Source organism: Thalassophryne amazonica, chromosome 6 (genome assembly GCF_902500255.1).
Source record: "Thalassophryne amazonica chromosome 6, fThaAma1.1, whole genome shotgun sequence".
Lineage (NCBI taxonomy): Eukaryota > Metazoa > Chordata > Actinopteri > Batrachoidiformes > Batrachoididae > Thalassophryne > Thalassophryne amazonica.
In genome coordinates this window covers 126,533,319-126,541,425 of record NC_047108.1, presented here as the reverse complement: position 1 = coordinate 126,541,425, position 8,107 = coordinate 126,533,319, and the positions used below count along the sequence as shown (strand labels likewise).

Genomic DNA, 8,107 nt, shown 5'->3' with positions numbered 1-8,107 from the left:
TCAAGTGGATGACAAATATTACTTGTTGAAGCTTATACATTTATTTTTCCATGAATTATTTCCATAATTTCTGTATATAAACAACTGTTTTCACATTTGAACAGAAATGATGACAGTTGTATTTATAATAGTTCCTAAAGTACTTATATCACTATATAAGACACTCACATGTTACATAGCTGGTTTGATGGATTATAGTTTGTAGATGCATCAGAATATACTTAATAATTTTGAAGAAATCTTTATAATCATGTATTTGTAGTTGATTCACTGTGCCCCGTGAATTAGTGTCGGGGGCACAGGGAATCAAAAGTTTTAAAATCGATTTTAAACACCTGTAAGTTACACTTTGGGAGACATAAATAACAGCCTTATAAACAATAACTTGCTGTATTAAATCCACAATAGAATGAACTAAACTTATGCATAAAAGACTCGTTAGCAGACTTTTAATGAGACTTTCATTGGATTCAGGTGTGTTGGAGCAGGGAGACAACTAAGAGTGTCAGGAATGTGGCTCTCGAGGACCAAACTTGGCCACCCCTGGACTACAGTTACACAGTGCTTTATATTTGAAGCAGGCACTCAAAGCACTTTACAATGATGCCTCACATTTAACCATACACCAGTGGTACAACCCAGTGTCACAGCAATTCGTGATGGCATTATGAAAACTACATTAATCTATTGGTTCATGATGGGGGCATGAAAATGGGGCACTTTTTGTGATGGGGCACAAATTCATTTTGTGGCGGTGGGGCATGAAATGTGGGGTGATGTGGGTGTCTGGGGGGTTATGGTTAGGGTTAGGAGAAGGGAGACACGTTATGGTTATGGTTGGATTTAGGAGAAAGGGGAGTATCATAAATAGCAAAATTAAACAAAAAACAGTGTCACAAATGGGCGCTTTTCGTGACTGGGCACAAAAAAAGAGTTTCCAGGACTGACGAGGTAGTATTCATTTTTAAAAAGGTGTACCTGCACTTCTTCATGAAGGGGGATTTGCTGCAGAGCTGCACACGCACACACACACACACACACACACACACACACACACACACACACACACACACACACACACACACACACACACACACACACACACACACACATTTAACAATTACAGCCTAAAACCGCTATAAATTGTTCAGGCGGCCATTCAGAGTGTGTTATTATTATTACTCTGTTAGGCTCTACAGAAGCATGTCTATTGTATTTGAGCTGTTGACATGCTTTAAAACTCACTGTTTGATGAAACTGTTGAAGTCTGAATGAAGTTGCTCAGCTGAATACTGTGAGATACTGGCTTCTTGTTTTCTTTTGTGAGACTATCTTAGATTCAAAGTTTCAATTTAAAGCTTTGAATACTCCAGAGTGCTTCAGATGCAATCTCTGCTTCGAATTATGTGATATCCTTCCTTGATATCTGAAGTTATAAATCTGTGTCGTAGTTTTGCTAATCCACAGTCGGATTCTTGTTTTGAAATTACCCAGTGAAGTGTTAAGTCAGAAATTCTAATTATGCTTTAATGTTGCTTAGTGCTGATCTTTGCCTTGAATTATGTGATTTCATGTGATGATAGCAAAAAGCACACAGACAATTTAAGAGAAAAGCAGCCAGAAGTTGGACTTGGAACAGAAAAGGCGTGGAAGTCATCAGAGTACCAATAATTTTTCCAGCCAGAGTGGAGGCGGGTGGGTTGAACTCCCGTGCCGAGTGATTTGTCCACCGTCCAATAAAATTAGATCAAAAAACATAAAAAACAATGTCAATTGGTCTGGGAAACAGAGCGCTGCATCCCTGAGGTAAAGTTTGATGCTCAAATTAAAATTCAGCCTCAGGTCACATGATTGTGAAGTGGTTACAACCTTCCATAGACTTTCATATGACACAGCAACATTGTTAGTATACATCATCTTTGGTAGAATAATCCATCCACCTGGCTGGTGTGGCACATCAAGATGCTGATTAAACAGCATGATTATTGCACAGATGTGCCTTGAATAATACATGTCCTTTCCAAATATGCAGATAATCTTTAAAAAAGACAGTCATTAGACACAGAAGCTGGATGCGGTGGTCCTAGGCTGCCCTGGTTAAACATGGTGTGCTGCTGCTTGGTTGGTTGGAACCGACATTTGTTGTTTAGGATAGCAAGATTCAGTTGACAGGTATTCTGCAGTCAGTGTGCCAGTTATATTCTCTCTCAAAACTTGTGATGTGTGGCATTGTGCTGTAATAAAACTGCACATTTTAGAGTAGACTTTTATTGTGACCTGTCAAATGCACATCTGTGCCATAATTACGCTGTTTAATCAGCATCTTGATGCACCACAGCTGCCAGGTAGATGGATTATCTTGGCAAACGTGCTCACAAATGAATTTGTGAACTTTTTTATTTTTGAGAGAGAAAGCAAAATAAGCCTTTAGTGTACACAGAATAAATAACTGTTCTTTTACTTCATTGTATGAAAAATTGGTTTTGCTCCCATTTTGTATGAGATGAACTCAAAGATCTAAAACTTTTTCCACATACACAATATCACCATTTCCCTCAAATATTGTTCACAAACCAGTCTAAATCTGTGATAGTGAGCACTTCTCCTTTGCTGAGATAATCCATCCCACCTCACAGGTGTGCCATATCAAGATGCTGATTAGACACCATGATTAGTGCACAGGTGTGCCTTAGACTGTCCACAATAAAAGGCCACTCTGAAAGGTGCAGTTTTGTTTTATTGGGGGGGGATACCAGTCAGTATCTGGTGTGACCATCATTTGCCTCATGCAGTGCAACACATCTCCTTTGCATAGAGTTGATCAGGTTGTCAATTGTGGCCTGTGGAATGTTGGTCCACTCCTCTTCAATGGCTGTGCGAAGTTGCTGGATATTGGCAGGAACTGGTACACGCTGTCGTATACGCCGGTCCAGAGCATCCCAAACATGCTCAATGGGTGACATGTCTGGTGAGTATGCTGGCCATGCAAGAACTGGGACATTTTCAGCTTCCAAGAATTGTGTACAGATCCTTGTAACATGGGGCCGTGCATTATCCTGCTGCAACATGGGGTGATGTTCTTGGATGTATGGCACAACAATGGGCCTCAGGATCTCGTCACGGTATCTCTGTGTATTCAAAATGCCACCAATAAAATGCACCTGTGTTCTTCGTCCATAACAGACGCCTGCCCATACCATAACCCCACCGCCACCATGGGACACTCGATCCACAACATTGACATCAGAAAACCGCTCACCTACACAACGCCACACACGCTGTCTGCCATCTGCCCTGGACAGTGTGAACCGGGATTCATCTGTGAAGAGAACACCTCTCCAACGTGCCAAACGCCAGTGAATGTGAGCATTTGCCCACTCAAGTCGGTTACGACGACGAACTGGAGTCAGGTCGAGACCCCGATGAGGACGACGAGCATGCAGATGAGCTTCCCTGAGACGGTTTCTGACAGTTTGTGCAGAAATTCTTTGGTTATGCAAACCGATTGTTTCAGCAGCTGTCCGAGTGGCTGGTCTCAGACGATCTTGGAGGTGAACATGCTGGATGTGGAGGTCCTGGGCTGGTGTGGTTACACGTGGTCTGCGTTTGTGAGGCTGGTTGGATGTACTGCCAAATTCTCTGAAACGCCTTTGGAGACGGCTTATGGTAGAGAAATGAACATTCAATACATGAGCAACAGCTCTGGTTGACATTCCTGCTGTCAGCATGCCAATTGCACGCTCCCTCAAATCTTGCGACATCTGTGGCATTGTGCTGTGTGATAAAACTGCACCTTTCAGAGTGGCCTTTTATTATGGACAGTCTAAGGCACACCTGTGCACTAATCATGGTGTCTAATCAGCATCTTGATATGGCACACCTGTGAGGTGGGATGGATTATCTCAGCAAAGGAGAAGTGCTCACTATCACAGATTTAGACTGGTTTGTGAACAATATTTGAGGGAAATGGTGATATTGTGTATGTGGAAAAAGTTTTAGATCTTTGAGTTCATCTCATACGAAATAGGAGCAAAACCAAAAGTGTTGTGTTTATATTTTTGTTGAGTATATATATATATATATATATATATATATATATATATATATATATATATATATATATAGTACCATAGTAGTACCATATCACCCCAATAGAGCGCTTCGCTCTCAGACTGCAGGCTTACTTGTAGTTCCTAGGGTTTGTAAGAGTAGAATGGGAGGCAGAGCCTTCAGCTTTCAGGCTCCTCTCCTGTGGAACCAGCTCCCAATTCAGATCAGGGAGACAGACACCCTCTCTACTTTTAAGATTAGGCTTAAAACTTTCCTTTTTGCTAAAGCTTATAGTTAGGGCTGGATCAGGTGACCCTGAACCATCCCTTAGTTATGCTGCTATAGACGTAGACTGCTGGGGGGTTCCCATGATGCACTGTTTCTTTCTCTTTTTGCTCTGTATGCACCACTCTGCATTTAATCATTAGTGATCGATCTCTGCTCCCCTCCACAGCATGTCTTTTTCCTGGTTCTCTCCCTCAGCCCCAACCAGTCCCAGCAGAAGACTGCCCCTCCCTGAGCCTGGTTCTGCTGGAGGTTTCTTCCTGTTAAAAGGGAGTTTTTCCTTCCCACTGTAGCCAAGTGCTTGCTCACAGGGGGTCGTTTTGACCGTTGGGGTTTTCTGTAATTATTGTATGGCCTTGCCTTACAATATAAAGCGCCTTGGGGCAACTGTTTGTTGTGATGTGGCGCTATATAAATAAAATTGATTTGATTTGATTTGATATATATATAGTATACTTTGTAATTACAGTAAATAAAGTGATGTCCTTCAGTAAAGGGTTTGGACATTTTGCTTGTCACATTTTGTGAGCACAAAGACGTCTCTCTCTCTCTCTCTCTCTCTCTGTAAAAGCTTTTCTTGACCGAATCAAATATGAAGTTGAGTTGATGGATGGCTTCATTTCGGAGAGACAACACCCCAAAGAGATCCTCACCCATCCTGCATTACAAATGGCTTCCTGATAATATTCCATCACACTATTTTGTGTCTGTCAGTCATTTTGCCGCTGATACCAAAGACCTCCTGTGAACTCCACCTGAACCTCTACGATCAATCACGGCTCAGATCAACCTGTCTGACACCCTGTGTGTACACAAAGCATGCGTGTGCAGGGACAGGCAAGACACCGGCATCCACCGCCTTAGCCCTCCCAGCAGGGCCTCACGCCATCGCCGCCGCAGACGCCTTATATCACCTGCACATCCATACTGCTGCTTCAGATTGCTGCTTGTTTAAAACTTTGAAGCACACTTGGGATCGGTGTGCAGATGGTGGGAATTTGTCTTCCTTTAAGTCCTGATGAGCTTCTCCTTCCTCACATGGATGCAAGTCTCATACCTGGCTGCCTGAGGATTTTCCAGGATGTAACTTCAATGGATTTCACTTAAGTGTGATCGTTGGCTGTAGCGAAATGTGACCAAACATATGTCTTGTTAGTGCTTTTTCTCCCACCTGTGGCTCTCCTTAAACAAATCAAAGATAATAAATAAATAAATAACCCATTTTACAATAAATCTGTTCTGTGTCAAAAGAGGGTCACTACTAATATTTGTCTTTTTGCAAATGTCAAAATGTTAATCTCAACCATTTGACAGAGTTTCCTTCACAGATGGAAATCCCACAAACTAAATGGATTCAGGATTGTTGTATGTACTTAGGTTCAGTGAGAGTAGGTAGTATAGGGTGAGATGAACCTGAAAAGGTGGAGGTATGCTCTGGAGAAAGAGAGAATGAAAGTCAGTAGAACAACGTGGAGTAAGTGTGTGAAAGAGAGGACACCGGAGTCCTGAATTGAAGTGGATAAGGTGGAAGAGTTTAAATACTTGGTGTCAACTGTTCAAAGCAATGGAGAGTCTGGTAGAGAGGTGAAGACAATCTAGGTGTGGAGTGAGTGTAGAAGTGAGGCAGGAGTGATCTGTTTCAGACAGATATCTGCAAGAGTGAAAGAGAAAGTTCACAAGGTGGCAATGAGACCAGCTATACGGTATGGTTTGGAGGGGGTGAAGACAGGAGAAGGAGCTGGAGGAGGCACAGCTGAAAATGCAACGATTTTCTTTGGGAAGGACAAGGATGGGCAGGATTGGGAACATATCAAAAGAACAGAACAGATAGAACAATTTGGAGCCAAACTCAGAGAGGCCAGATTAAGATGGCTTGGACATGTACAGTAAATTTGTGGGGTATATAGTGAGATGGATGCTGAGGATGGAGGCAAAAAGTAGGAGGAGAAGACAGAGGCAAAAGAGGAGGTTTATGGATGTGATGCTGGACCTGCAAGTGTTTGGTGTGACAGAAGAAAAACAAGAGGACAGTGTGAGATGGAGTCAGATTATCTGCTGTGTCGTGCCTTAAGACCTCTTCACACATAGTATGACTAAGTACAAATCAGGGTGAATCACGGTGGAACAGCTCGTATGAGCGAACCATGAAAACACCGAGCCGACGGGCAGGTATGCACAATGCTGCTGCGACGGTTTCGTGCACACGGGAGTGCGAAAATTAAAAAATAAAAATTACATGCCACCCACAGGATTCAAACCTGCACTTTCCAAACACTCTGAATGCCAGTTAGAAACTTTGCCACTGAGCTACCATCGCTGTCCTAAAAGGTGTAGGAAACTACCTGATATCAAGAAGGACATTGACATATTAAAAAAACTACACAACATATAAAAACACCGCATTTTATTGAATGCTTCTTATCAAGTGGGCAATACAAGTATGATCCGTCTGTTCATCTACATGAACATGGTCACAGATGTACAGTCATGAAATCTTGTGCATGTCCTGCCCAACATGCGTGTCTTGTGGATGGCACGTCGCAGGACAGATGCTGCGTCATGTGGAACAGAGCTCACGTGGGTGACGTGACATTCAGATCACATGCTGTGTGTTATGATCTGACAGTCCATTTCACCTGGGGTAGCCTGTCAATGTGCATGCCATGCGTGCACTCGCTGCAGCCCATTGCAACAGCGATATATTTTTTTATGTATGTCCACGTGAGGACAGCAAGCAGACACACGCGCATTACAGTGGACAGTTGTTAGTCCATGTCCATCCACGGTACATGTTCACCAGCCGTGATGTCCAGAACCACAGATCTCCACAGTCACTCCTGTAGGCAGCCACACCCCCTGTCAGTTAAGCACACACACCAACGTGTCACTGTTTCTGTTTGCCACACTCATGGGGCACTTAGATAAATTTCACATCCAGCTCGACAGCGATCGTCTGCTGACTGTTATTGTGTTAACAGTGCAAATGGCCACACTTTTTCTAAGTGCCAAGCGAGCAGTGTTAGATGTTCGTGTGTGTCAGCTGGAATTTGGCCGACACCTGCCACGAGAGGGTTCGATGGGCTCTCACAGCGCCCACTCTGTCTTTCAGATGCTGGTGTGCACAAATAGTTGTAGCAACAGGTGTACAAGGAAGCTACAATTTTACATGTATTGCATACAATTCCTGCTTCATGCACAATTCAACCACATTCGTACTATGTGTGAAGGGGCCCTTAATAGGCACAGCCAGAAAATAATTTACGGCCATATAGAGTGAAAAGTCTTACAATCTATAATCAGGCTTATAAAGCAAAGATGCTAAAAACATTCAATTAGAAAATCCTTTATGATAAAAAAGTGTTGTGAATTAAGGAATAAACAAAGTAAGTATTATTATTATTATTGGGTGAACTGTCTTAACTAGAAGTTCCTACATCAGCTGGACTTCTTGGTTTTTAACACATTTTAATTTTTATACAGTGTGATACCAAAAAAGTGTGTTCAGATATATATGGACCTGGGTGTATTTTTAATGTCTCACTCATTAACGCCAATTATTGACATCCACGCATTCGTACCAGGTGTGATCACATTTGCCTGCAGCAGTTCAACACCTTCTCGTCAAGCATCATCTGCCAGGAATCGTGCACAGATTCGTGTGACACGAGGCTGCTCATTGTTGTGCTGAAAGGTGAGGAAACGTCAGCAGTAGAAATAGTCACAGTGCCACTGATGAAACGCACTTTGATTTGCTGCTCAGTGAAATATGTTT

At 42.6% G+C, this 8,107-nt stretch overlaps 1 protein-coding gene across 1 annotated transcript in view; it reads right to left on the bottom strand.

Annotated features, from left to right (window-relative positions):
* The window catches only part of LOC117513073 (teashirt homolog 2), a 199,002-nt gene that overhangs the window by 177,686 nt on the left and 13,209 nt on the right, over positions 1-8,107 (bottom strand). The window contains exon 3 of the mRNA XM_034173399.1: positions 3,542-3,544. The gene's annotated coding sequence lies outside the window, so the exon portion shown is untranslated. The remainder of the gene's footprint in view (positions 1-3,541; positions 3,545-8,107) is intronic.